The sequence below is a fragment of the Anser anser genome (assembly GCF_964211835.1).
Source record: "Anser anser genome assembly, chromosome: 4".
Lineage (NCBI taxonomy): Eukaryota > Metazoa > Chordata > Aves > Anseriformes > Anatidae > Anser > Anser anser.
The window spans coordinates 17,024,391-17,031,263 of record NC_139724.1 but is presented as its reverse complement, the minus strand read 5'-3'; the positions used below and the strand labels follow the sequence as shown (position 1 = coordinate 17,031,263).

The 6,873-nt window shown below is 42.6% G+C and overlaps 1 protein-coding gene across 11 annotated transcripts in view; it reads left to right on the top strand.

Moving 5' to 3' along the window:
• Positions 1 to 1,442: 1,442 nt before the first annotated feature.
• The window catches only part of CSGALNACT1 (chondroitin sulfate N-acetylgalactosaminyltransferase 1), a gene marked incomplete at its 3' end in the record, with an annotated part of 54,017 nt that continues 48,586 nt past the window's right edge, over positions 1,443 to 6,873 (top strand). For 4 of the 11 annotated variants that reach the window (XM_083833142.1, XM_083833140.1, XM_083833138.1 and 1 more), the window contains exons 1-2: positions 3,943 to 4,398; positions 4,870 to 4,938. Of the gene's footprint in view, positions 3,448 to 3,582; positions 3,784 to 3,936; positions 4,399 to 4,420; positions 4,490 to 4,869; positions 4,939 to 6,873 lie in introns of those variants that run through there. The other 7 variants (XM_083833147.1, XM_083833144.1, XM_083833143.1 and 4 more) reach the window with 6 other exon arrangements.

Genomic DNA, 6,873 nt, shown 5'->3' with positions numbered 1-6,873 from the left:
ATTTTGCATTTTGGGACTGAACATGGTAACGTGGCTGTGTGTTGTGTGTCTTCAGTAACTGCCCTGGAAGAACTGATGGGGTGGGATTTTTTCTCCCTTTGTGCCACTTGTGAGGCCATGATCAGGATGCTACATGAGGCAACTGAAGGGCAGCAGGTATCAGAAGCTGCTTTTCAAGAGGAATGGATGTGTGAGGAGTCCTCTGCAAAACTGCTGGTGCGGAAGTGCCCCCAGACACCAGCTAGACGGAGAGACGGCAGTTTTTGAACCAGCTTCACAAGGAGTTGTAAAAACAAAATGTAGCTGTTTTTAATCCAGTAGGCAGAGGAGAACTCCAGAGATGTAGGAACACTTGTGTGTGTGAGTGTGTTTGCTGGCCTCTTGGATAATTGTTTTCTTTTAAATCTGTCAATATATATTTTTTTAATTAAATGCTCTGCTGCTTCTTGCAGAGATTTGTAGAATCCTTGCCTCTGCATTTATTCCCAGAGCTGCATCTGTTTGCCCATCTACTCGGTTTTCCCAGGAAAGGAGGAGATGCAAGTCCAAGCGTTTCATCACACTGTAACTTATGCTAGCCAAAAAGCCTGAAGGGACATAGGCAAGGGTAGGAGCCACCTAATTCCTGGGAAGAATTAGCTGGTAAACTTAAGATGCCTTCCATTAAGGATGCTTGACATCTGGTTTTTGGAAGTCAAGCTGTTTGGTCTGTGATACTCATACATACAGGAGGGGGGAGCATGGGATCAGGAGAATTATAGGGTCGTGGGGTAAGTGGTATCAGAGTGAGAAACACTGATTGTTTTGTTTGTGGGTGGGAGGAAAGGGAACACTGTTTTCTTCCTGTGTGGATACTGAGTCTGTCACATTGCATAGGAGTTGTACCTGTACGTGTTGGGAACAGAAACTATAGGGCTTGGCCTATAGGTCAGCAGGCTCTTTTTAGGGCTGTTACTGTGCTAGACCTGAACCGTCGATGTGTCAGTGGCTCTACATACTCATTTTCCATCCCAGGAGCCAAGTCTGGAGGTGGTGGCAGGGTTGGGCTGGTCCTGTTTGGGCTGAGACTTGATGCTTCCTCCCCACCTGGAGTGGCTTTCCCCAAGTTCGCACACAGATTGTGCTGTTTGGATTTGCACAATGCAGGGCATGCTGAAGGTCTCCATATCTCAGCCAGCCAACTAGAAGTGCGCACAGCCTCCTTCCTGCAGGAATTCGGGACCCAGCTGGAATGCCTACATGAGCCTTGTTTATCAGGAAGAGGCTTTGTGACCTGCTGTAGCAGGAAACAGGCAGCACTGACCTCAAGGCAGATTAGTCATCTGATGCTGTGAAGGTTGATGTTCCCTGGGAAGAGTGTCCTGTTTCTTGAGGAAGGCATCTGAGTGGGAAAGATAACGTATGTGGTGGCTTCAGGCACTATAGTTGCTCCAGTCAGCGCAGGGACAGGCGTACGTGATCCACAAAGGCAGTAGTGCACCAGATCATATGCGCCACAGCTGAGGCCGTATTAGTGCAGCCGTGATCCTCCAGTCATTGCAGAGCGTGTAGAAGGAGTTAAGATGGCACTGAGCAGCAGCAGAGGGCTTTGGAAGTCATTCTTCACTTCCTAAATTTCTGCTTTGGTATGATCCTAGCAGGTGGTATCCATTCTTTGTTGACTCCTGATAATTGCGCAATTCGAGTCTGACTTACTGACCAAGACTGATTTTGGCATGGTTGAAAAGGAAGCTACCCTCTTTTCTAAAGTAGTCATATAAGTATTGAAAAGATGTGAAAAGCATCATTCTCCTTGGTATTTTATGGCTGAGGCCTTGGAGAAGATGTTCTTGGAGCTAACACTGTGGTAGGGTCTGCACAAAACCTAGAGATTGTGTGGAAGGTGGTTTTGTTAACGGATCTTGTGTCCTTGGGCTCTGGGCAGAGCAATTTTTGCAGCTGAGAGGAGTCGTCTGGGCTGCCAGAAGCTGAAACCAAGTGCCTTGTTTGTCCCGTGGAGCTGAAGGATAGTAGACTGGATGCCTGGGTGATGGATGAGAAGGAAGAATAGAAGGAGACTGGGAATCCAAGAGTGGAACTGCGGAGGGTGTTTGGGATCCAGCGCAGCTCTCTATAGGCTGGCATCTGTCAGTGACCTCACAGGTGGCAATGTCAGTACAAAAGTGCGTTTTTTCAGCAGATCTGGTGGTTTCTCATGAGATGACAGAATAGAGATCTCTGGCTCTAGGGCTATCTGTCATCTTCATTGCTGAATCTAAATTCTGACTTTGAAACGCTGGAGTTGGCCACAATCCACTTCATTTCTGTAATAGCCGAAAGGAGGTCTTATTAATTGACCTAATTTTAACTGAATCATAAAATAATTTAGGTTGAAAAGGACCTCAGGAGGGCATCTGGTATAGCCACCTACTCAAAGTGCAAGTAACTACAGTTTTATGCCCTAAGATGAATTTAAAAAAAAAATCCATTTCAAGCAAAGAGCAAATGGGATCAATTTCCTTCAGCCTGCAACTTGACAGTGATGAGCTGTGGGGAATCGGCGTTTATAGAGGGAAAGATTTAGATAGTCTTATGAGCAGATATTATTATTAGGAGACGTGTTAAAACACTTGCCTAGCCCCTAGCTCTAGGAAGCTGGCCCAGATTGTAGTTCCCTTCCACGCAGCATGGACAGAATTATTAATCACAAGACCCAGAGCGCCAAAGGTACGCTCACATGGCTCAAGTGACGCCGTGGCTGGAGCTCTGTGCACAGTGACTTGTCTGGGTGTGGTAAGAGCAGAATATAGCAGCATGCTGGCTGCATCTCTGGTGCTCAAAGGGGACCTTGCGTTCAATTTTCAGGGCTAAAAGCTTAGAAAATGTTGTCTTTCGTATGTAAATTAATTGTAGCTTCTCCAGAAATTTATTCTGCTGTTAATGAAAACGCTTTTTAGGGGAGAAGTTCATTTTAACCTGAAAGTACTTGAAAGGAAGCAAGTTAAAAAAAAAAAAAAAAAAAAAGCAGTATTTTCCTGTAGAGAATATTAGTAAAGAAAGAACCCAAAAAGGAAGAATTTGTCTCCTGGACATACTTCCTTTCCTCCCTCTGCCTTCCTACATGTTCAGGCTCATAATGTTTCTGTGGCAACTCTGAAAGGTGCAGAAATAGAAAAGTTCTGTATTAACCAGCTGCACATTTGTCTCTGCTTTTAATTTGCTGTGATGCTGAAAAGTTTGCTCCCTAGTTTGTGTTTGGAATAGAGGCCCTGACTTGTTCTGTTCTTCTCTCCGCTCTTTGCAGGTTCTTCTCTCAGGTGTGCATGGCCTTGTCACTTGGAGTGTGATGTGCCTCGAAAATGTTGGTGTCTACAACTTTCCTTCGTTTGAGAAGCCATCCTAGTTTCCCTTTATAGTCAGCGAAGCCCAGAAGGCAGTTCAGCTGATCAGATAAAGACATAGATTGGGGTAGGTCGAACCGTGCACTTAATGCCTGTCTCTGAAAGGGACGCAGGGTGATTTCCTTGGACGCGGAGGAAATCTGTGTAGTGCGGCTCTATTCACCTCTAACCAGGTTGCTCAGTTTCCATGCTCTCTTCACAGTAAATGCCCTGCTTCAGCCGTGGAAGATGCCTTCAGTCATGTAGCGGTCGTTCCCAGGAGGGCCGCTTAACTCATCCCATGTAGCCACAGCTCTCTGCAGTAAACACAAAGCTAGTCAGCAGCATGTGACTAATTTCCTTTAATCAGCGAATGCTGCTTGGACTACAGCATCCCGATGGAATTACATTAGAGGTTTCCTCTGTAAGTACTGTCTTTCAAAATTACTTTCTAACAGCACACCGAATGGCATAAACAGGGAACAGAGTTGTGGCAGGCAGGCAGGCATCAATAGCATCCTGCTCTTAAGCTGAGGTAATGATTACTAGTTGGAATACGCTTGCATTTCCCCCAAGAACATGCAATTCTGGTACGTGCACACAGGTATGTGTGTAATTACCCTCATCACCGCAGCGAAACCAGTTGAACAGCATGTTTATAGAAACTGTCCTTAAGAGCGATTGCCTCTTGAAGGAACACAGCTCATGTAAGAGGAGTGGGACTGTCTCCAGCCAGCCCGGGGAGACGATGCTGAGAGCATATTGAAAAGCTGTCTTCAGCAGAAGCTTGCCAGTTTAACAACTCCGTTCACTGTTCCTATTGCACAGTGGGCTCTTTGACGCAACAGAAAGAGCTGCTTTTTTTTCGCTTCCTCTTAAATCCGCCTGGCCAATTTAAAGCTTGTGGATATTTCTTCCCCCTCGGGGAAAGCTTATGTGAGGATTTTCTTTTTTTAACAGTTCATTCCGTGAACCTATTTTTTTTTTTATTGTTTGCTGTTAGGAAATGTTGGAGCTGAACACAAGGCTTTCTTTGCAGGTCAGTGGATGAACTCTTGACCAAAGCATTTAACATTTGAGTGTAGCTTTAGCAAGCACTGTAGTTCGGGAGGAAAAAGCAAGTTAGCAAGGTTGTATCGTTTGAGCTCATGTGTGCCTTCTGCTGGGATAGGAATCTTTTCACATCTTCCGGGACTGAGTTCTGTGCAGATGAATTTGCTGTCTTTATTCTGTAGACAAATATACCAAATTAATATTTTATTGAAAACAGGGAGATGACATCACGTTTATGTCTATATCATTTAAATCCTGAGTGTCTCTACTCTCAAAATGTAATAAACCTTACTGGTAATTTTAGGTATAAGGATTTTTGCCTTTTTATTTTGAAGCAATTGTCTTTTTGAGTGCTTTTTTACTTCTTTTCAGTATGCTTTTCTGGGAAGCATGTTGCTCCTGGGCACATGCTGTTTGCAGGGAAGATAGATATTTACTATTTTGTATTTCTTCTTAGACTGCTACCAAGAGAACTAAGAAAGGCTGTAGACATACTGTTAATGTCACTCTGCAAGCTGTATTTGAGGTAAGGCAACCTTCTTTCCCTACCTCTGAAATTAGAATATGAAGTAGATGCAGTATTTCTTTCATGCATAGTTACTAAGATTATCCTGTTGCTATGTATTTTTCTTGTTGATAAAATGTGAATATTTGTCACAAAACCTTGCCCGTGACACTTGAAATTCTATATTTTTATTTCATCAATAGCTATTGCATTTCTGCATGTTTCTATTAGCTAGTGTACCCTAGATTAATGATATATCATTTCTGCAATTGCTTTGGTTTTCTCCTCTATTATTATTACATTAAGTGTGTGAGTGGATTTCTTGCCCTGGGTAGGCAATTGTTATGCAAACTTTGTAAAACTGAGTTACAGATTATTTCCACTGCGAATCACTTTCCTTGTAAGCTGATGACTTTTATGGTAATGTTTAACATAAGCAGAATTGTTTTCAAACACACAGGGCACCGTTGGTGTATTCTTTTTTAATAGGACTCTAAAATAAAGGTCTAGAAAATATATTGATTCCTGTCATGGTGTTTATTTCCTTCTCTACTTAACATTGCCTGTTAGGGGAAGTATATCGCTCTGGAACATTAAATCATTATTGTGACAGTTCGGGTGAAAGGTGTCACCACAACGCTGGCCATATGCAACTGCAATGAAAATGGAATTGGTAGAGGATACCACTGCTAAGGATTTCTGAGTAGTGTCTGGGGAATTAGAAAATACTACTACTTGTTTTTCTCTTTAAGCAATTTAAAATGTTGCCATTCAACAGAGGTTAATTTTTCTTCTGCCTCTTTCTGTAACAGTGTTACAATTCTTAAATGCAAGATTTTGACATGATTTCTGTAATTTCATTGCTATTTAAATCAATTCATCTGGATATTTGCGGCATCTCTTACAAGGGAAAGCATGTTAAGGCAGACGTGCTGTACTGCAGATTCAGGAACCTTCTTCATTTAGAAAATCATCCTAAATCTATCTTGTTTGGCTTCTCACATCTCTGAAAGTTTGCTGTTTGAATTGCAAATGGTGTTGGCTTCATTCAAGACATTTGTTTTAACGGTTTGTTAGGAGGCTTTTCACATAGGATGGGGTAGGGAATGATATAAGTTAGAGTTGCAAAGCTACAGTGAACTATTTTCAAGCTTACAGAGTAAGAACATTGACTTTTTAAGCATTTATAGTTTACTTGAATAAATTATTTCAAATGTGGTGTTAAAACCCATTAAAGCTCACCTTTCTTTAATCAAAAATGCTGCACTAAATCTTAGCATTTTGTCATCTATTTCGGGGAGTTACAAATTCATATCATGTCACAGCGCAAGTACACAACTTATGTCTGCCACCTGTTTTACACTAAAAAAGCTTATTCGCTACCACTGAATATATCTCGCATTGCCTTTAGAACCTAAAAATGAAGCAGTAATAATAATGTTGCCGTTATATAACACATTTTCTGAAGCCTGTTGTCAGCAAATTACATCCATCTCTGATGCACCATCACTGGCAGAGGGTGTGTGTAGGGCATCACTTTGCCAGAAAGCATGAGTGGGGAAGGAGGGTAGGCATGGTTGCCTTGGTGCGCTCCTTGGGATCTTTGGGGTTGGAGCATACACTGCAGTGTCTTAACTGAATTCCAGGGTCATCAGAAGGTAGTTGTGGTGCCACCATTTGCCTAGGCAACGTAGCAGAGGCTGTGGCTTGCTGTTTTTCTCCTTGGGTGCACTGAACACTTGTCAGCTTACCTGGGTGCTTACTGTATTACCCATGTGAGCTGTTCTATGGAATTGCCATGCCCTTAGTAAGGAAAGGCTGGGTATTGTCTAATTGTCCTCAATCATGCAAAGCTCTAGCCAGGTTAAAAGTAAATGCAGTAAGAAAGTTTATTTGTGACGGTTAAAATAAGGAGCACACTTAGAAACACATATGCAAGGTACAGGTAAAGAGCTG